The sequence below is a fragment of the Anomalospiza imberbis genome, chromosome 2 (genome assembly GCF_031753505.1).
Source record: "Anomalospiza imberbis isolate Cuckoo-Finch-1a 21T00152 chromosome 2, ASM3175350v1, whole genome shotgun sequence".
In the NCBI taxonomy this organism is placed as follows: Eukaryota; Metazoa; Chordata; class Aves; order Passeriformes; family Viduidae; genus Anomalospiza; species Anomalospiza imberbis.
In genome coordinates, this window is record NC_089682.1 from 35,312,590 (window position 1) to 35,334,381 (window position 21,792).

Here is a 21,792-nt window from a genome sequence, read left to right on the forward strand (position 1 = left end):
GAGCAAGTGTTAGCCCAGAGTAGATCAGAGCAACCGCCAAAATGCTAAATGGTCTCAGGAATGATGGCATTCCGGGAAGAATTATTGTGGCAGGATGGGTAACTCAGTGTCTAGGGCCCCATGCTACCTCCATCACTGTCAGAAGAAATAATGGCCAAATTTCCCTCTGAGCCTCATGGCCCATTGGACTAATCTGTAGGGGCCAGCCTGTCCAGCACTTACAGTACCTTCAGGTCCACCAGCCTGGAGGATTCTTTACAGTCCCTTTCTGTGAACAGATTATTCTCAGCATGAGAATCCATGATCCTGCTTCTCCTGCTACACACTGAATGGAAATTCCCTTCCCATGGTGAAGCAGTGAGTTACTGGGCCACAACCCCTGTGGCGAAAATGTGAAACTTGTGTCTCAGCTCTTGGTAATGACACAATTAACTCTGTCTGGGAAAGATTTAAAAAACACTTTACTCTTTCTGGAAAAAAAAAAAAAAATCTCTAAGCCTTGTAAAAAAAATTGTCTTGAAAATCCTCTTTATAGAGAGACCATATTTTATTACCAGACAGAGTTAATGGCAAGGTTAGTTTACTACACCAACATAAAAGTTAAATGTCCATTTACTGTCTCTGGAAACAATGTTAGGGAGAGAGAAAACAGCAGAAGGCTCCACCAGCATCTGCCTGCAACCTTAACACCATCCTGCCCACCAGATCCAGATTTCTTTCATTCAGTGTCCAAACCGAGGGTTTATTCTAGGAACACTCTCCCTGCAGAGGGAAGTTGCAAGAAGCCACCCCTCCTTTCCTTACAGTCCATTATTTATGTCCCTATCTTTTCAGGAGAGTTGTAGAGTGAAAATAGAGTGCTGAATGGCATCCTGGGGATTTTACAGCAGCTTGTGACGTTTCAGTGCAGGTCTCCAGAATCCCCTTATTTAATGCCAATATAGGGTCTCTATAGAGGGCTGTGGCTCCAGCCACACAGAATCTGTGAGACTCCTAATGCAGTGCTTGCAATCTTATCTGAGAACAGAGAGCTCTGCTGAGAAGAGGGACTCTGTAATCCTGATTCTCCAGCCTCTGCAGTCCTTATTCTCCAGCCTCTGCTTCCATCTCTTCTCAGTCAGTTGATAAACTTCCATTGCACCAGTCTCCCAATTACTGAGTATATGAGTTCTCCAGCATCCCACAGCAGTTTCTCTTTTGGATGCTCTGTTTCTCAGCAGAATGACTTGCAACATGCTCTCTTAAGTGATTTCATAACAACCTGCAGAAAAATCCTGTACTTTTTTTTTCTGATTACAACCCCCACCTCCCCATAACTAATGCACTATTTCTGACACCCACAACCTGAATTACCCTAGTGCACTCCCACAGAGACTGCATCAGATGTATTAATGATGCCTCCGACTGATTCAGCCCCTGGCATAGAACCATCTTTCCCACTGTCAGGTTATAAGGAACAGAGGTTTCTCTCACATTGGACCAACTGTCAGCATCAGTCTGGTCTGAATTTTAAGCTCACAGCCCCTTTCTGGTGTGCATGTGCTACCCAGGAGTACCTTGAGAAGTTTCCACTTGAAATACACCAGGACCAGGCATGGTTGTACAGAAGGAGTGCAGAGGGGGGCAGTACCATGTACATATTCAAATAGATATAAAAATCCCAGATAACAAATTGACAGGACAAACTCAACTGAGTTTTGTGCTTAATGATGTTTCTAAGGAGTACTGCTTCTGCTGCTTGCAGAACTGGGGGTGCCAATGGCGCGTATAATTGAGGTCTCTACTTGGTGTGCCTTGGTGAGTTATTCCAGGGAACTGGAGGAGAAGGAAGAAGGCCAGAAGACATCAAACGTGACCACATATGACCATAATTGTTAATGCTACTTGAGTGATAGCACAGGGCCTGATGGCTTCTGGTGCTGCTCTGTATTAACAACCAAAGAGGAACTCTGAGGCAACTTATCCTCAAGCCTTGTCTTGTTATCCCTCATGTCAGCAGCTAAGGCTATCCTGACCCTCATCCCCATTTTTTTTTCCTTCGGGTAAGCAGAGAAATTGCCTTTTTCCACCCTGTTTTAATTACAGGAGCCATGTGACCCTTCCTGGAGCAGCTGCCAGAGACCATACCTAGTGCAAGATCACCAGGCCAGCAGACTCACAGAAAATATGTAAGTAGGTTACAGGGGGGTGAGGGAGGCTGTTCAACACAGCAGGATCCACTTAACAGAGCACCTGTTAGGGGAGCAGGCAGACACAGCAATACCTGCACAGCTTTCCTCTTTCCAACAAAGCCTGGCTAGGCTCAAGCAGGACTGTGGGAAGCTGGGCAATGTGGGAGGCTGGCAGGGAAGGAGTTGAGGGTGTTTGGATGCTCTGGGCTGGGTTCACAGAGCTAACAAACATCTCTGTGCTGCTGGTGGAGAGCTTTTGCTCCAGGTGAGCAGGGAGCGGCTTGCCCTGACCCCATTCCTTCTGTGGGCACAGGGGTGTTGTGACCTGTCCCCAGGGCAGGGGACAGCAGCAGTGAGGGCAGAGCCAGCACCCTGGCTTTAGACCTGGACTCCTTTGTAAAGGCTTTTGGGGAGTTCAGGCAGATTTTCCTCATAAAATGCATTTAAATTCAAAGTTTTTAAAGGTGGTGTTTTGACATTGCCCTAAATAGCTTAAGGACTGTCTTGTCTTTTGGAGAGAGGTTCCTCTGGCCACCTGGAGAGCATCTCTGGCATTTGACTAGCTGGGTGATGTTTTCCTTCTCCTTACCAAGGTAAAACTGCTCTTAGTTACATGCAGCATGAAGAATTTTTTCCCTTCAAATCTTGTATTTATATAATCCATCTGCTGACAGATATAGCTAAATCAAACATCTAAATAGGATTAATGCAGGCAGCTTATTACTGGCTCTTGAGGAAGGCCAGGAATTATGGTTATCAACCATAACAGTGAAGTTGGGGTGTCTGACCTCAACAACTTATATGTGAAAAATACTATACAAATATCTTCTGAACTGGTGAAAAGTAATTTCATATTCATTGAATAACAGAGAAGAGTGCAAACTAAAATAGCTAGATCTGAATATCAGAGTATATTTTGGTTTTTTTCTTGGTGACAGGAGGATGAACATAATTGTAAGTGAAATAAGTTTTGAGCCATATTTAACCCTCTCAACACCCCATCAAGACCAAACATAACTGTGTCAATCTTTCCAAACATAAAAAATTGCCTGACCACAGAAAACTACACGCTCTGTTTAGTTTTGGTTCCGCTCTGCTATTGCAAGGGAAATATTCAGTGATGTCTCCTGCCCTTAGATGGGATTTAGCTGCAAAACCTGTGGAAAAGCTGCCTAGATGCCTTCTGGTTTACAGGGAGCCAGGTGGGGTGAGGTGTCCAGGACACTCCACATCAGGCTTATGGCTGGATGTGATGGTCCTGCACAGTTTTGTGCTGGGGACTGTAGTGCACAAGGGCATGGTAACGAATGTACATTTTTCCCACTCCAGATGGCTTACTCAAATTAATCCTGCAGTCACTGAGACTGGAAGTACAGTTCTTACCTCCTGATGGTTACCAGCAGCCTGTTTGAACAGAGTTGATGACTCCCAGTGGTGTTCTTGATGGACAATGTCTCCATCTTTTAAAATCATCCTTACAGACAGGTGATTAGTTCCCTTATTGGCATTTTCACCTGCAGAAATGAGAACTGAATGGGCTGAATGATCATTTTGCACAGTAATTTATACATGTAGTCCAATATAGCACATACTGAGGATCTATTCCTCTGTTATAATTGGGACAAATTCCATCTCTAGAAGCACTTCTTCCAAGAGAGGATGAAATATCTAAGCCATCACCTGTCTAACACCACTCAGCTGGTATTTATTTCTGACATGTTCGTGTCAGTAGAAGGCTTTCCAAGCTCACAGAGACATTGGAAGGTTTCATTTATACAATACTGTGAGATTGCCTGATCAAAGGCAAACAAGTGGAAATCATTACTGTTATTTTCAGACACGTCTTTAATCACAGCCTCTCCCTATTCATTGCAATCATTGCAATTGTAAATCAGAAGTGAGTTCCCTCACCACCTGGCCACTTGGTGCTCTTTTAATTTCTGCCTGTTGCCTGTACAGTGAAATTTCTCCTGCACCCCCCTCCACCTCTCTGTGACACAAACACATGCACTAAAATTTGCTATGATAGCTCCACTTTACGTGGATTTGTTTCTGCAAAGAGAGGTGATATTGAACTTTCTGAATCTCTCCCACTAGGAAATGGGGATAATGCTTGGAGCTGTCAATGCAGGGACCATTCACCAGTGCCAGGAAACCTTGCTGAAGTGACTGAATTATATTCCTATCAACAGAAAGTAGGAAAATAGTTACAGTGCTTTAAACATGGGACTAGAGGAATGTGACTTTCTTATTACAAAAAGAAATAAGCATGTTAACACCCTGTTTTCTTGATGATGTATATACTTTTTGTCTGATCATGCACTAAGCCCCAGTGCTGTGGTATCTTCTGGCCAGGAGAACTGAACTTTCTCGTTTCTGTTATTTCTATGGGATTTGTGCACCTGATATTGTGGTAGAGCTGGTCTGTAGTCTCTCCCAAAATCAATGGGCCCCTCACTTCAAGAAAGGCACTGAAGTGTTGGAGTGAGCCCAAAGAAAATCAGTGGAGCTGGGGGAGGATCTGGAGCACAAGTCTGAGGAGCAGCTGAGAGATCTGGGGGTGTTCAGCCTGGAGAGGAAGAGGCTCAGGAGAGATATTTTCACTCTCTACTACCTGAAAGAAGGTTATAGCCAGGTGGGGTTTGGCCTCTTTTCCCAGGCTGCAAGTGACAGGACAAGAGGACATGGCCTTAAGCTGTACCAGAGGAGGTTCAGGCTGGATATCAGGAAGAATTTATTAATGGCAAGAGTGGTTAACCATTGGAATGGGCTGCCTGGGAAGATGGGAAAGTTACCATCCCTAGACGTGTTCAAGAAATGACTGGATGTGCACTTGGTGCTATGGTGTAGTTGAGTTTAGGTGCTTTAGGTGGTGATTGGTCAAAGGTTGGACTTTATGATCTTGGAGGTCTTTTCCAATGTTAATGGCTCTATCTTTCAATGCACAGCCACTTCTTTTTTTCCTCTTTTCTCTGTCATCTCAGAGACTTTGGGAAGTGTGGCAGGTGAGGGTGGAGAACCTGCAGAAAGGCCTATGTGAAAGTGCCCATTAGAATAATCTGACAACTGTGCTGGAGATCCACTAGGGCCAAAGAAGACCGTCTACTGAACTCCTGAGGCTTTTTTCAGAAGCTGGATCTTTTATTTCCAAAAAGTTACAAGCACACAGAGCGGGGTATCTTTGCCCAGCAGCTCAGGCCAATCCAGCTTGACGATGACAGTGGAAATCTGGTTTGGTGTTGAGCCTGGCTTTGATTTGGGGCACTGGAAACCACGAGAGTGGCAAAAATATGTTGATGTTGCTGACGACTGCCTCGGATGACAGCAAATCTCATACATCCTGACCAGGGAAGTGCCTCCCTTCCAGCAGCTGCAAGTACCGACTGTTTCCATATGTTTGTCTCACTTGCCTGAAGTCCTCTGTGCCTCTTTTATAAAGGCTAAGGTGTTTCCCAGCTCCCATAAGCAGAGATCAATGTCTCAGGAGGACAGGAATGGGAGGTGGAACCTTCCCATCTGAAATCACAAATTCTAGTCTGGGCCTAGGTCATCTGAAAGTTGTCATCACTTAGGATTTCAGCCTACTTGTATTTGCCCTGCATGATTAAATATTCATGATGGGATATTGTGCCATGCATGATGAGAATGTTCAATGTAACCTCACTGGAAAAACTATTCTGCAGATGTAGTCCATGTCCTGCTGCTTTCTGAAATGAATTCTACATTTGTCCATTCTCTAGCTTCTCTCTGATGAATGTCAGACTAGTCCCAAATGTCCACATGATCATCCCATTCTGAGAGACTGATTTTTTTACAGGCAAACACAAACACCCTCCTTTCCTTGCCTGATAAGACAAAGGGGGTAACATGCTAAATATCCTTCTCATTCTCAGAGGTGGGTGATCCATCTGAGAATGAAGAGACTGCTGGGGAGCAAACCCTTTGCTCAGGATCACAGCAGAACAGCTTCTAGTGCAACTAGCTGATGGCTAATTTGCTTGGGGCTGGCAGCCTGGTGCTTTCAACTGCCTGAACTTCACTTAAAAAAATTATAGTGATTAAGTAAACACAGCTATAATGGAAATCTTTACTCTGCATATTACAAACCAAAATGGCCATGAAGGGAGCAATTATGAAATCTCAGGACTGTGGTGAGGGGAGGAATCGTTTGAGCTGTGCTGTTGTTTGTTTTTGTTCATCATTTATTTCCCCTGGGAAACTTGGCTCTGAAGCAGTCTCTGCTGCATTGAGAGATTCCTTACATTTTTGTAAACCCAATATCCCATCCAGTCTTAAGCAAGATGGGAGGAAATATAAGGGTTTTACATGAAATCACAAGACATGATGAGCTACCTTGGGGAAGAATTCCTAGATCCAGCTTCCAATTCCTATCCTAAACCCCCATCACAAGTTGCACACCAATTGCCCTCTCTCTTTTTCTGTTAGTCATCACAGTGACATGACTGATTTTACAGAGACTTAAGGGAGTGGTGAAGATAATGCAGGAGTGGCAGCGTTAAAGCTGTACTAGTGGGAATTGCAGTGATGATTCAGATGTGGTGGTCTCCTACCCTTTCTGGGGATTTATGATTGGTCCTACTGGGACTTTGTACTTGCCTGATTCAGGAAAATTATAGTGTAAAGCTGCACCAGGCTTTCAGCTTCAGCTGAGTTTTGCTGATATTTGTTCAAGACCAGAGAGAAATTAGCTGGTGGACTAGTCAGCTGTTAGTAGAAAATTGACTGAGAAATAGAGAACACAGCAGAGAAATAACTGGCAAATGATGGGATGAGTGGTAATTCCTAGGTAGCAAAAAGATTGATGCAATCCAAAAGCCCAACATACTTCCCAAATGTGTATAATAATAGAAGTTAAAGAGCTGCTTCAAGGGCATAAACCAACTTGGAGACCTTTTCCTTGACTCAACAGGCTTAAACAAAGAAAGAGGGTCCGGCATTTCCATTTGAGCCCTACTTAAAGCTGCAGATCTATCAGCACAGGTGCTCAGTGTGGTATACAAATATGACAGCTAAGCAAAGCCTCAGGCTACCAACTGCTAATGGTCCAAGATCTCCATATGAGGGCAAACATTCCCAGGTAAGGACTGAGTGTGCTTCAGGAATGGAGAGCAACCCACCCAGGCTTGAAAGAAGAGACCAGAAATGTCTGGCAATTCCCATCACATGGCTGTGTGTTAGCTAAGGAAGAAAACTGCCCAGGTAACCATCCAGACTTTCCCCTGGCATCTTGGTGAGCACATCCCAGAGGTGGTATGTGAAATAAGAGAACAAACCATCCAGACTTTCCCCTGGCATCTTGGTGAGCACATCCCAGAGGTGGTGTGTGAAATAAGGGAACAAACTTTCTCCTTCTCAGGCAAAACACACTCACTTCAGGTACAGGGCTTCAGAGCTGAGCTAGCTGGTTGCCAAGGCAGTCTGGAGCAGCAGCAAAGTGGGTGGTGTCTAGGGAATAAGGGACTGAGTTTGGTGGGAGAGGGACTGAGGGGTAAAAGAAAGGACTTGATTTTTAGGGATGGGAGTAAATACAGCAGGATTTTGACAGCAGGCTATGGCTCTTGCCTCAGCAAACCAAGCAAATAAAAGTAATCACAGCACACACACACACATACTAAAGGACTTGTTACTATTACTTCTATTCCAGTGCAATAATAAAACACATACCTGCAGGTTGGTCTGAAACCTCCTCCCCTGCTCACTCTCACTTCTTCTGGAAGCCAATTAAGTCCTTCCTGAAGAGATGCTACATGAAACAGAGGTTTTCTGAGATTGGTAATGGCTGTCACCCCAGCAATAATCATAATGAATCACGCTTGGGCTCCTGTTGAGCTCATATTTTCAAAGAGATGCTGGTTCTCGATCCATTCATTAATATTCATTAGCATGAAGTCACGTTTCATTTCCCACTTATGTGCCCAACCTGCAGCATCCTTGTGTGTCCTGTGCTAAAGAACCAGATGTCATTTACGGCTGGCACAAAATAATTAGCTAATAGTTGAAGAATACGTATCTCAAGTTAGTTAAATATTTATGCCAGACTTTTTACATTTTGGCTCCCAGCCCTCATCTGGGGGTTGCAATGCAATTTAGGGAGAATATGAGAAAGTTTTCACAGTTGTCTGCAGATAGCTTTAATTATACATTCTCCATATGGATGCAAATGTTTGATGTTATACAGATGTTGGCACCAAGCTGACCACCAGGTACCAGAGTAGAAATGGCAAACTTCAGCAAGTAGATAAAAATCTAACTCCCTTGTTGGGACTGGATGCTGCATAATGCAACAGTCACTCTTTCACCTTCTGATCCACCCTCTTTTGCTCAGAGACCTCTTCTGCCAAATACTTCCAGCCAAACCCTGCTCCTGTGGACCTCTGGAGGAGGCTGGGACCACAGAGATGTTATCGGTGAGAGCAAGGACATCCAGAACTCAGAGGAGCTGATATTCCTGGTGTTTTGAGAAATTCAGGAGCATATCCCCCCTTCTGACTCACAGTGTCATGCAGGGATGTTTGTGTGTGTAATTCCTGTTGTGCCTCCCACTGAGGGAGCAGAGAAGGAGGCTGGCAGACAGGGATGACACAGGGCTGTTAGCTGGGTTTCTCCTTGAGGATATGCACAGAACATCTCTGTTTACTACTTTATATGTGAATGACGTTGATATATGAGGTCCCACTGAAGGCTGATTTTTGTTTAACTCGCCTACCTCTTCTGTGTTCTGACCTTCCACTCTTAGCAGTGCAGAGATTATTTGCTTTTTTATAGTCAGAAGCTCAGAAACCCCAAATTATCTGTTATGTCTTGAGCACACGATTATATTGAGCTTATCGCTGTGATTCCTTGGCACTTTCACCTTACTGTGCCCTCAGTGAGGCACAGCCCCTGAACCAGCTCTTGTGGAGATCCAGTTCTGCTGAAGCTTTTATTTTTTGGAGCAGGTTTGGGCAGGGAAATGGTGGGAGGTGGGAAGGGGAAATGTTGGTTAATGCATATGTTAGATGTGATACCAGGAGAAAAAGTGTTTGTGATCAGTTCTCACATGAGTATCACACCCTCTGATCAGGTAAGACGAGATGGCTGCTGTGTGAGGTGCATCTGGGTCTTGTGAAGGAGCAGTGCCCCACACCTTTCCTGTTTCACCTGCAGCCCTGGTGCTCCTGCCTCTGAGATTGCCCATTTTCACAAGTAAGCAGAAATGGGCTTACTCACTAGGTGGATGAAAGGACTTCTAAGGAATATGTGGGTGCTCTAGTAGGTAGTGTTGCACTTCACTGAACAGAGCCCTTCCCTTTGAATCAGTCTCTGCTTTAGCAATTCAGCCTTTACAGGCAGCTCTTTTTTTTTTTTTTTTTTCTTGGGCTAAGTTATGAAAACCGTGAAGGATTTCTCAAGGTTCCAGTTAAATTGCAGTTTTTGCCATTCCAATCCGCTGTTCCATCTCTGCAGGCAAAAACAACTGCATTTTCCCTGCCACTCCTTCTGTGCTGTGAAATAGCTGTCAAGCTTTACCCTAGAGTTAGCTGCATTGTTGCGGGGGAAGAAATGTTTTTTTTCTGTCCATGCACGAAAGTGAATAGATAAATCTCTTTAGATGAAGAGGCAGTTATTTTGTCTTAAAGAGTGGGAAGTGAATAGAGGAAACAGTGAGAAGACGACAGCACGCTACAGCTCAAGAATCAGTTCAAGATATTTATTCCTTGCAGAGGCAAAGGAGAGCAATCGAACAATTTTTCTTCTCTTAGGTCAGGAACACAGGAGTGACACCACAGTAACTCACTTCTTCCCTCTTGAGGGATGGCTGTAAAGGCAGTGGTTTTAACTTATTGTATTTAATAAGGAGCTGAGAGACAATAAAGCAACAAAATGAAACTTCTGCCCACCACGTAGCAAGAAAGGGAAAGAGGTTAGACAAAAGTCAAAATGCCAAGTCTGAAAAGTGGAAAGCAGGGATGTACTGGTTACAAATCACTTACTCCACAGAGCTGGCCCTGAACACGATGGATGCACTCTCTTTTTGGTTGCCTACAGCTAACATCACTCCCATCAACGTTTTCTGCCATGCCAGAAGATCTGTGCCCTTTGCATTGCAATGCAGAACTGCAGGCACTAGGAAGAAGGAAAGCAAAGTAGTCTTGGCTGAGGGGTGGGACAGCCCTGCAGGGTTTAGTTCTTAAGGACTGGTTTGTGTACTTTAATATGTCCACACTAATTTGTAGTGCCTTGCTGGAAAGGATGCTTGTGCTGCAGCACTCACCAGGGCACCAAAGCAATGCACAGGAGAGGCTCCTCAAGCCAGCCTTGAGAGCTGTTCTCTGGATAAGGAGGTAGTCAGAGACACCTGGGAATGCTGTAAGGCAGCTGCTTCTTTTTTCATTGCTCTATAAACTTCTGTAAAGGTGCAATATAGGCATTAGCCACACTGCCCATGGCATGAGAGGCCATGTTCTCAGGTGCAGAGAGGCTGACTGGAGGCCTGTGCATGTTTCTGCTATCCGTGATCTGCACTCGAGGGCAGAATAGCTGATCTGCACCCCCAGGATGCTAAGCAAGAGCTAGGAGGAGGATTTCGGTTGGAAATATTCCCCTTGCCCTGGGTTTCCACAGGCATGTGCTTTCTCTCCTCTTCTGGAGACTGCCTCCTCTGCTCTTGGTTGAGTTGGAAAGAAGGGAGGGCCAAAACCAGGGAGTTGACCGAACAGTTCTGTAGGAGAAGTTCCTAAGTAAAGGAAAAATCCTCTCTCTCAGTCTGGTGAGAATAACACACGGTGCTCTAGTTACTGGGGGCACGGGTGAAGGAGCTAGTGAGGATGCCAGAAAAAGAGTGCAGCAGGCGTCATTGCATGGTGGTGATCTACTTTTAAGTGATACCAGAAAAACCTATTAAATATATAACCTCAGCGCCCAGAAAAATGTGTTAAGAGGTTTATTCGTGTAGGAAAAGCTTCATCTTATAAATATAGATAAGGGCTTCTTTTTTTTTTCCCCTTCTTCTTTTGGATTTCCTATACAGAAAACGTATTTGGACTGTAATTTCCCTTCTGGGAAGCTCTACCTAGTTATGCTGCTTTCTGTCTGGCAGGACTGTGAGGTCCATGCTGCAAATGGGAGAGCTCAGTGTGATGAGTTCTTCCTAATATGTATCCCACTAGATCCCGTTCCAAGCCCCACCCTACAAAGCTTTATGCATGTGCTGCCCTGCAAGAGGGCTGGTAGTTTCACCAAGCAGATGTAAGACTGCTGTGTGCTGAGGGTGATGAATAGCTGCTGTTCTTTTCAGGATGTATCTGCTGCAAGGCTGCTCCTGACACCCCTGAAAGAGAGGGAAAGATCCATAAAATTGAAGACACAGATCCCATTCCTAGTTTCTCCTCCTCTCTCTCAGCATAGGCCCTGCAGAGTACATCAGGTGGAAATACTGTTGTGAAGATTAAGTAAACCTACTATCCTTCAGGTTGCCCCTTCCTTCCTCAACAGTTCTCTTTCCTCTTTGAGAGGAAACAGGACCTCTTGAGGTACCCAGCCTAATCTACCAACAAAAGTCCAATCACTATCTTTATGCTGAACACAAATCAACCTGTGTCTCACCTTTAAATCCATGTTCTCCAGTCCAAATTAAAATTTAATTCTGTTTCTTTATTGTTTCTTTATGGAGGGCTCCCAAAAGCTCAAGCTCAGCAATGTTAATGCTCTTGTTCACAATCCCCACTGCTTGTGGGGGATTGTGGTCTCCCCACATGGCCTACACTCAGGGCTACCAGGCAACAGGTCCTTCCACCCTGGCTGCCTTGCTGTCTTCCCCATCCCCACAATCTTGTCCTGTCTTGCTGATATGCAGTCTTGTCTCATCCAGACACCTGACATCTCATAATACCCCATACCCTTTCCTCTGTCTCTACAGGAGAGTTTTGAAGAAACTCCTCAAAATTATGCTGGTCATCATGAGAGTCATCCTCCTCATGCTTGGTTTTTTGGCTTCCTCTCATTTGCCTTGACTTCCCACGCTCCTCAGATGTTCTGGGTTTCCCTGTTCCAAGTGACCTGGGAGGCACGGAGGCCTGTGCCAGACGTCCCTTTGCAGTTGCTCAGACAAGCACGGTTGGGCCGTACCTGTACGACCGCTCTTGCCAGGGAGGAGCCTGGAGGACATCCACAATCATCTGCTGTCATCCCTTTTCACATCGCTTCTAAGTTCCTGAAATGTGTGTCTACAAACAAGTAAACTAAATATCTGCCAGTGTAGACACTCTTGGGGCTGAATCACGGTGACTAACATTGCCTTATGGCTCCTTCATGCTCTTCTATCCACAACCATCTGCTGTTGCTTTGCTTACCAATCCATAACTCTGAATCAGGGCATTTCCTCTTCCCTTTTCCACCCCACCCCAAGCTGCCTCTTTCTCCTAGGGGCTATGACAGCTTCCACAATCACCCCATTATCACAGGCAGGGCAACTCACGTCCTGTTGGTACAAGGAAGCTTCCTTTTATGAACGTTAAGGACCATCCCTCCATGTGAGTTGTGAAACAACAAGATGACACCATGCTTGCGTTACTATGCCATTGTATTTGGCATTATATTGGCTGAGGTGAAAGTGGAACTAGCTTATAACCAGATTGCAAAACTCTTGCCTTGCTCCTTCTCAGGCACTGTCACTGGTCTGTGACATACTCCCAGAAGTCCCATTTCTGGTAGAGTGTTTTGGATATTTTTTTCTGGTTAGTTCTTTTGGGGGTTGGGGGTCTTTGTGTGTGGTTTATTTTGTTGCTTTTTTAAAATTTTTGTCTTGGGAATATGAAGATATCAAATCTGGTCTTTCATGGCTTTGTCCAGACTTCTGAGGTGGTGAGGCCTCTCTCTGCATCCATGCATCCCAGATCAAGTGCTAGTACAGGTGCTGACAGCTCTTCCCCTTCTGGCAGGGGTGCTTGCCAGAAAATCCATGAGACACTGCAGAGAGCATTACTTTTTCCTACTGGGGTGGAAACCCAAGGGAAAGAGGGATACAGTATCCAGCTGATTATCCTTAAAGCAAGACAGGAGGAAAGGTAAGGTTAGAGTACAGGGATCGGGCTGACCTCTTTCCACATGCTTGGGCTCTTCCCACTGCTGCCATATCTGCTGTGCCCCCTGGGATGGGGGCTGGTGCTGGTGGACAGGCAGCAGATGACCTTCTTTCCTCAGCCCCAACTGCCCACTGTGGCATTAGCTCTGCCTGGCACAGTGTGTCTGCAGAGGAATTCAAACAGTACTTGAAAGAAAGCAAAGCAGAGCAAACGACTCTTCTTGAAAAGCAGCTGGTGAACTCCTCTGGCTGGAGCCAGAAGCCCTTTTAGGGCAAGTGGCAGCTCCCCTTCTCCCTCAGTGAGGAAGGATCTGCTACAACATAGGCTCCTCTGTAATGGGAGGTTAGCAAAGGAATCTGGCGTATGTTTAACTGGAGTAACAATTCAGATTTTGGGTTTACGGTGGCCCTGCTGTAAATCACATTTCCATGTGGGTGGGATGATCTAGGCAGCTCCAGCACTGCAAAAGAAAACCTGTCCGTGCTGGCTGGCCAAGGCGATTTGGCCGATAGCAAGCCAAAGTCGGCATCCCTTGGGTGTTTGTGAGGGGGCCGTGACTAGGTCCTGCCTCAGGGGAACCCATGACCTCAGTTCTCTCCTGCTGTGTCCCCTGATCTGTCTTTCCCATCAAGGTAAAGTGGGAGTAAGATAATATCCCTAGGATTTGGTAACCATCTGTGTTGGGGCCAGCTTTCGTCACAGCAGTTGCTTTCAGGCAGGAAATTGCTGAGGACAGCAAATCATCCTGACAATAACCATCCTGCAAACCTGTTGCCTCTTCCCCCAGCTTTGCCCTGCGCCTGCTTCATCTCCATTTATGCAGCTGATGCAGGAGGCAGAGTGCTGAGAGGGCAGCAGCAGAGGGCTTCCCTGGACTCCCTCCTCCCCCACCAGGGCCTCCGTGAAGAAGTGACAGGGTGCAGAGAGGGGGATCACACCAAAGAATCTTCCATGCTCAGGAAGTTATTTTCTCCACATTCTTGAGAAGCAAATATCACATGACCTGTGTGATGGAAGAGCTCTTCTCAGCATACGTCGAACAGCATTGAGAAGTGAAGAGTCGGCACAAAACCGTGTTGGCAGTTGACATTTCATGAGCACATTGCCATCAGGCTCAGCTGAGAGAGCTGAGGAAACCCTGGAGCAGGATGGCCCCTTTGCCTCCCCCAGCATGGTGCCTCTGAGGGTGCAAGATATTGTCATGTGGGCAAGACACAAAGCTGTGAACCAAGGTCACCCCTGCTCCACACTGAAACTGGTGCCTTGTCCCCAGCGTGGCTTCTTGTTTGCACAAAATTTAAGGAGGTGACACTGAAATGTAGGGGGTAAAAGGTATTCCTGGTCCTCTGGAGAGAGTTTTTGACTACATTTTGTTGTGGAAGTGTAAGTGTGCTTTTCCATCCACAGCCTGCCCTCCTCTAACTTTGTAAGGATGACACAGGGATGCCTGGACGAGCTCCCACCATAGCTGACAGCAAGGAGAAGGGGCAGTGCTTACTCTGCACTAATTTAAACTACCTGGCTGCAGCACTAATGCACAAAACCTGTTGCCTCCTTTGGGAGACTCTGGGAGCTGAGAAGTTGGAGGCAATGAGTCATTTGCAGTGTAGTAGAGAAGCCATTCATTGCCTGCCTGCACTGCAAGATATCTGTCTGCCTCTGCTGTGTGCTTTCAGCCCAGGTTGGAAGGGAAATAGCAAAGCCTACTGTGTTTGGGAATGGCAGCTTCTTGGAGTGGGAGATTAAATGCTAAGGGAGGAAAAGAAGAAGGTGGTGGAGGGATAAACAGGGGACCAAGTCTCGTAATGTAACATTCAGGAACCTCAGTAGAAAGTGAGACTCCTGGGCTTTCATTCCTGCTGTCATGAATATTTCAAGGTTTCTATAATGATTCTTGAATGTAAAATGCAAAACAGTCATGGGAGTAAGGGCATGGTGTCCTGGACTTCTCCCTCTTAGATGAATCCCAGACCATTTCTTTATTACATAAAGGTGACCAACACCCACAGCAAAATGCAAGCAGAATTGCTATCTTCCAGTATCAGCTGCTACCTTGCTGTCAGGCCAATACTGAGAGAGGTAAGAATTGGCTGCAGTCACAGAAATGAAGGTGTGGAGTCTGAAACCTAATGATAACATATTTCTTCCAGCGTAACAATGAAAGTGCTTATCATAGCTAACTGGATGAAAGAAGTGTTTTAAGATAAATGACAGGAGCTGAGAGATTGCTTTTTTTTTTCTTTTTCTTTTCTTTTTTTTTTTTGTACAGATGCCCAGAACTGTTTAGAAAGAATTCAGACACACCCAAAGAGTCTCACATTGTTAGATTGGGCCAAGAAATTTAGATTTTCTTTCCTAAAAATGATTCTATGGAAAAATGGGAAGTGCAACCAGGAGCTGAAAGTCTTGTGAGATGAGAGGCTGAAAGTGTACTTGGCAAAGGTGATTTCTTCTTTCAATGTTTACTGCTGAAACACTCATTTTTTTTGCTGGTTGCCAGTGAAGAAATTGACAATTGAAATGTCCATTTGCCCCTTTTTCTACGTCACTTTTCTTCCCAGAGTGGAAAGAAAACAAAGATAAATCCCTGCTCCATCAGTGATCATGAGGTTTGGAGTCAACCTTTTATTCACACCCCTTATTTTGGCACTCACTCTAAGCGTGGGGAGGTCTGAATTAACTGGCAAAACAGCACAAAAGTGGGACCTGAGCTTGATTTTGGTAGGTAGGATTAGCAAACAGAAAAGCAGTGTGTTCATTCCTGCGTGCACTCCAGGCAGAGCCTACAGAGGCTTGGAAGGTCCCAGCAGCAGCTGCAGGTCTGGCTGGCCATGGAGCAGAGCTTACAGCAGCTTGCCAAGGGGTACCTCGGGCCTTGCCTCTGTCATTTGTGCCTAATGAGCCCAGCCTTCTTGACCCTGAAGGGCTCTGCCCCTGTAATTTGTGCATGCCCATGTCAGGACCAAGACATTTTAGCACTGCAGCAAAGAAGAACAGCCTTATGGGCTGCTTTCTGCCTGTCCTCAGAGATGAAGGATGCAACAGCTGAATGCTGCAGAACACAGCATCTGTGAGTTAAATCAGGAACAGGAGAAGCTTTGCCTCGTAGCTTTTTGCTCTCACAGAGGGCTCACCAAGCTGCACTAATGCTCTAGCTGTGTCTGGAGGGGATGGGTGGGAGGACTCCTGCAGCTGTCCAAGCAGGGCTTTGAAACCAGAGCTGACCATCAGCCCAGCTGGGCAGCACCAGCCCTCTCCCCTGCACTGCCTTGGCTCAGCCCGGGAGGGATCCAGGAGTGTTGGAGAACTGCAGGTATGTAGTCAGGTAGCCACCTTGCCTCTGGCCTTCTTCATCTTCAGGAAACATCTTTCACTCTGCACATACTCCAAAGCTTGGAGCCACTGCGTGTTTCTCAGAGAGATGTTTCCCTGATGTTATTTCCCAAGGTGGTAGTATAATGTTTTTCCTCGCAGATAGATCATAACCTCAGGCTGAGTGCAACATCAGACGTGGGTACATTTATGAAAAAAATTAGCATACTCTTCTGTCAAGCAACAGTTAAAAGAAAATCTGCAAAGGGATTAGCTGCCATACACTCTGGGGCTTGCTGACAGATGTCCTGAAAATCTGGAAATGTGTCGATCTATCTTTACACAGGGTTTTTGGTTTCTTTCTCATTCTTTCTCCTTCTCCCTCTCCTCATCCATCTTCCCAGGGCACACAAATGGGAATTCCTTCCAATCCACGGGGCTTCCTGGGAACTGCCTTGATGCCATCCACAGATTGCCATATGGGTCCTAGGGTGCAATCTGGGCTGAGTTAAACCCAAAACCTCAGTCTTGTTAGATGCCAGCTTCCCTGCAATGGCAGCAGTGCTGCTTTGTGCCAGGGCAGTTAGGGTTTTCTTTCTGTTCCAACTGCAACCCCTCAGCTCATTTTAAAGGAGCTTAAATGTTGGCCATTAAATGCAAATATCTTTTTTTTCCTCTGGGTGAAACTGATGTTCAAAACTTCACAGTGTAAATAAGTTCTGGAGAAAATGTTTTAGGCAATGATTCTGTCAAAATTAATGGCTCTGGCTGTTCCTCCCCATTTCAGACCAGAACTCTGGGTGTATCTCCTCTCCCTTTCACAATGTGGCAGAGGAGCTTTGACCTGATTGTGATGTTCCCCCAAGCACATCTTCAGACTTGAGACCCTGAGTTCCGTGGATTGTGTTGCGTGATCTTGGGCAAATCACATAGGACAATTTTTTTTTAAGTGCTTTCTGTTTCTGGATGGTTTGACTCTGCTCAATCTGAATTGCTCAGGTGGCCTCTGAGAGGAAGGGGATGTAGATACAGCCCCCTGTCTTCTAGCCATGCAGTCTTTTCTGTTCTCCAGCTCTGGCCCAAGTCATTGCCTTCAGGGAGAGAGTCAGTCCTGCAACTGTGGGTAAATCTCCCCCTCCTCTTCTCCCCCCATGATCTCTTTGCCTCCCCTACAGGAAGGAAATAATTTCTGCTGATTTATGGAGGAGTCTCCTGCCTTGCTGAAAACAAGACAGGAGCCTGCCTTGCTCTGTTGAGTCCAGCCCCTCTTTTTGCTATAGTTTGTTACCATTAGCACCCAGGTTACTGCCTGCTCTAAAATTTAAGGATTGCAAATCTGTCCTGTGCCTTGTTCCCTCTCCTACCTGCTAATCAGAGCAGTGGGGTAAATCCCAACTGGGTCTAAACTTGAGGGTGTGCAGTGTTTTGTCCTGAAAAAGGACCAGCATTCTTATTTCATAACGTACGTAAGTTGCATTTCTGCCAAACCTCTTTTCTCTGAGGGCCAGACAATAGTTTAATTTCACTGTTCATCTGTGGGCCATGGGAAGCCTGTGCTCATCAGGCAAGCAGCATGTTCAGAGTCTGGATGTTGATGTCACTCTGCTTCCCACAGGCAAAGGACACAGCTCTTGTCACAGCTGCTGTACTACAGCAGCCTCTGGCAATCCAGAGTTTGGGATCCATCTACCCTGATGGCCCTCGGCCACACAGCAGCCACCCAGTCTTGCGTCTCACTCAGGCACTCGTTGGTTGTGCTTCTGCTAGGAAAGGCAGGAGCATGGGTGTTGGAAAATCCCAGCTTTGCAGAGACGGGGCAACTGAGAGGCATTTTAAAAGATTTATTCCATTATCAGTCTCACTGAAGGGTGAGACACATGAGGTGTAAAACTGAACACCATTCTATCAGAAGCCAACCTATTTCCTGGTTACAATACCTGATAAATGTTTTTCAGCCTATTATCTTTTGCCACACAATGCTGCTAATACTTATAAAACCATCACCTATATTTTTACCCCACGTGGTCTTGCTACAATGCATTTTTCACTGTTCTAATTCTCTAAAATATCTGGTCTTTTTAGAAGGCCATAATTTGTAACTTGTTTCTAGTTCAATCTCTCTCTCAACAATGTCATCTCTATTCCATGGCCTTCCTAAGTCAGCACAACTTATCTCATTGTTTGCATACAAATGTACAAGACTGTGTGAGCTTTCAGCCAGGTTTTGAGAATCCCTTACAAATCCATTTCTCACACACGGGAAGTCCTTGTGACTTGGTATGAGCACTAAGCAGCCCAGCAAATGGCACCACGTGGGATCATTTCCCCTTCTCCTGCTGCCCAGTCTCAAGCCCTGCCTGCCAAGGCAAGCCGTGGGGAAGGAAGCAAGTCCCAGCACACTGCTGGCAGTGATCGAGCACTGAGAAAGATGCTGGTGTGGGTTGTGACCTAATGAGTGTATCATCAGCATGGCTTGAGTCACGCCTGTCTGCCTCCAGCTCTTTCAGCTTCCCCGCTGCCAAAGAGCAACCGCGTGGCCCGACCAAAATGATCCGGCTGCTGCTGAGGATGGCGCTCCTGAATGACTCAGTTGTGCTGGGAGAACAAGGCAGCCCAGATCTGTCTTCCTGGAAAGCTGCTTCACGGTAACCTTGTGCTTGAAAGGGTTTTGTCTTTGAGGTGACTGTGATGCTCATTTCCATTCAGCCGCGTGAGTGAACCACACGGACAGACAGACGTCCACAGGGACCCAGAGCCCCACCACGTGAGCCTGAAACGCCGGAGCCAAGCCTGAGGGAGGACTGCCTGCGTCTCTGGGCTAGAAAAAGCTGCCATGCCCGAGCCTCGGTTTCTCCACTGATGCAGAAGTGAGGCCAGTGTTTTCCCCAAAAGACCAGAAGGTGTTTGTGAAGTCCTCTGAAGAGGGGCTCTCTCGTGAACAGAAAGCTATTTTTATTATTGGGGTCAGGGAGGAGAGCACGCGCAAAGGTGATGAATCTCTTGAAACACAGGTTCCCATTAATAGTCTTCAGCGCACACAGTTCTTATTATAATCTAATTTGACTGGAATTGGATTAATCTTATAATGCTATAATGTCATTTTCATGGTCTTTTTATATTTTTATTGTTACTATGCATTAATGCAATACTCTGCAAGAGCTCTGAGAAGAGGATGTGAGTTTAGTGAACCTCTGATAACATTTTTGCAGGGCATTTTTATGCTCCTGTTAGACTTGTATGCTATAAAGTCACATAGTGCCTGGAAAATAGCAAGAATTCATATAAAATCATCTTGAATTATCTTCCAACAGGCTCCACTGGCAAAAGCAATGTATTCAGAGCCAAGACATCAGGCTTGTCCCTGACCTGTCCTGGGAAATCACCTGAATCATGCCAGGATTTTCATCTCTGTCTCTTCATCTGAGGATGGAAATAATATGTCCACATAGGAATGTCATGAATCTGAGGTCTATATCCCTTGCCACCTATAAAAACTATCTTGTGTATCACGAAGCTTTAATACTTCCTTTTTTATTGAGTTTATCTTGCCTGTGCCCTGTATTTCTTAATTTGCCTTTTTTTCTTTTGCTTATTATTTCTCTAGTTATACATCTTTTGAAGCAAAAGAGTAAATTATCTTTATCCTGCATGAGTAAATGATCTTTATCCTGCACCAATTTAAAGATGTTGGATGTTTACTTCAAATAGCTCCACCATTCTTGCTCTGAAGACTCATAGACTTGTCCATGATGACTTACAATAGGACAAATGTGACAAATATTGGGTAAGCTGAGCAATATTACAGTGGATGACATTTCAGTCCTCAAAGCTGAGGACCTAAGAGAAAAGCAAAATAGACTGGTATTTTCCATGAACTCTTATCAACACTTCTGTTCCTTTTCCAAGTCTCACTTGAAGGCAGTCTCGATGCAATTAAAGCTTGATGGCCAAAGTATGAGCTTCATTTTCAGTGCAAGTACAACACTAACCCTTTCTCTCACAGATCTCTGGTTATTCTGTTCTTTGGTTCCTCTGCTCAGAGAGCGTGGAAAAGCTTCAAATTAAACCTCCCACTCTGAAAACAGCACGCTTAACATTATTAGCCTGCAGAAACAGAATTTGCTGGGTCACAAGGAACTGGCTACCAACGCATCTGCCACGACAGCCACGTTGGGAAGCAAGTCCATATGGTAATCCAGACAGCTTCTGACTTCTGCTGGGTACAGCTTCTAAGGACTTGGCATCTTTTATTAGACAGTTTGGGTTTGTGCTGCTTTCTGCCTTTCTGTGGCATAAAAGGGTTGGGTTCCTACATTTGCATCACCAACACTGCACTGGGGACACTCCATACGTAGGCAGAAAGGTCTCCTGTAGAGGATCCTTGCAGGATGGGAGCACCAGGAAGGTACCTCATTCTGCTATTGCTGTGACTTCTGGCCTCTTTTTTTTGTAAGCAAACAAGCAACTAGGAATTTCATTTGGAAGGAAATTTGAGCGTCTGCACCCTTGAGAAGGGCTTTCTCGTTTTATTTACAAACAACCTCAGCCCCAGTGCCTAGTGTTGCCATATTTATGCATTTCAGTGTTTCGTGGATGTATTTTCAACGCACTTCTGCCATTGACACACTGTGGTGTTGATTGACTGGGCAGCATCCCAAGTGCAGCAGTGCCCGCACATGGGGAGGGCTCACATCTGGCAACCCGGCATTAACGCCAGCCCTGGATTCGGGTCTCGGCAGCAGCGCATCGCAGCGGGACGGTCGCGAGTTGATCGAAACTTGGAAAGCCCGGCTGCTATTTCTGGTTTGCATGGAAACAAAAGGGAGCATTTATACCATGTCGCAAGACGCCGGCTTTCCGATGAGCGCCCGAGGACTTTTTTTTTTTTTTTTTTCCCTTAAAACAAAGGAACCCGGTTTATCCCTGCAGCTCCTTCACGACCCTACCCTACGCCACAACCTTCCCGAAGCCACGGCGCTCCGCAGCGCCGTCCCAGCAGCGCCGCTCGCCGGGGCAGCCGCGGCCCGGGCGGGCCGGGCCGGGGGAGCGGGCGGGCAGGGGCGGGCCGGGGGCGGGGTCTGGCGGCGCGGAGGAAGCGCCGGGCACCCGGCGGCGGCGGCGGCAGCGCTGAACGGGCGGGTGGGCGGGCAGGTGAGGGCGGCGGGCCGGGGCGAGCTGGCGGCCGCGGCGCCCCGCTTATTTTTGTAACTTTCCGGGGTGGGGTC

At 46.1% G+C, this 21,792-nt stretch overlaps 2 long non-coding RNA genes across 5 annotated transcripts; one reads left to right on the top strand and one right to left on the bottom strand.

Annotated features, from left to right (window-relative positions):
- Positions 1–1,679: 1,679 nt before the first annotated feature.
- On the bottom strand, positions 1,680–7,997 carry LOC137468670 (uncharacterized). 2 transcript variants are annotated; one of them, XR_010996097.1, is made up of 3 exons: positions 7,857–7,997; positions 3,555–3,685; positions 1,680–1,815 (listed from the first exon to the last, which is right to left on the bottom strand). It is a non-coding gene; the product is annotated as an uncharacterized lncRNA (long non-coding RNA). The 2 variants fall into 2 exon arrangements; XR_010996096.1 differs by lacking the exon at positions 7,857–7,997 and adding an exon at positions 3,852–4,993.
- On the top strand, positions 1,768–20,110 carry LOC137468668 (uncharacterized). 3 transcript variants are annotated; one of them, XR_010996095.1, is made up of 6 exons: positions 1,768–2,168; positions 2,663–2,764; positions 5,156–5,547; positions 7,102–7,439; positions 7,507–9,377; positions 19,879–20,110. It is a non-coding gene; the product is annotated as an uncharacterized lncRNA (long non-coding RNA). The 3 variants fall into 3 exon arrangements; XR_010996094.1 differs by lacking the exon at positions 19,879–20,110 and adding an exon at positions 16,381–17,389; XR_010996093.1 differs by lacking the exon at positions 19,879–20,110 and having other exon boundaries at positions 7,507–10,165.
- Positions 20,111–21,792: the final 1,682 nt, after the last annotated feature.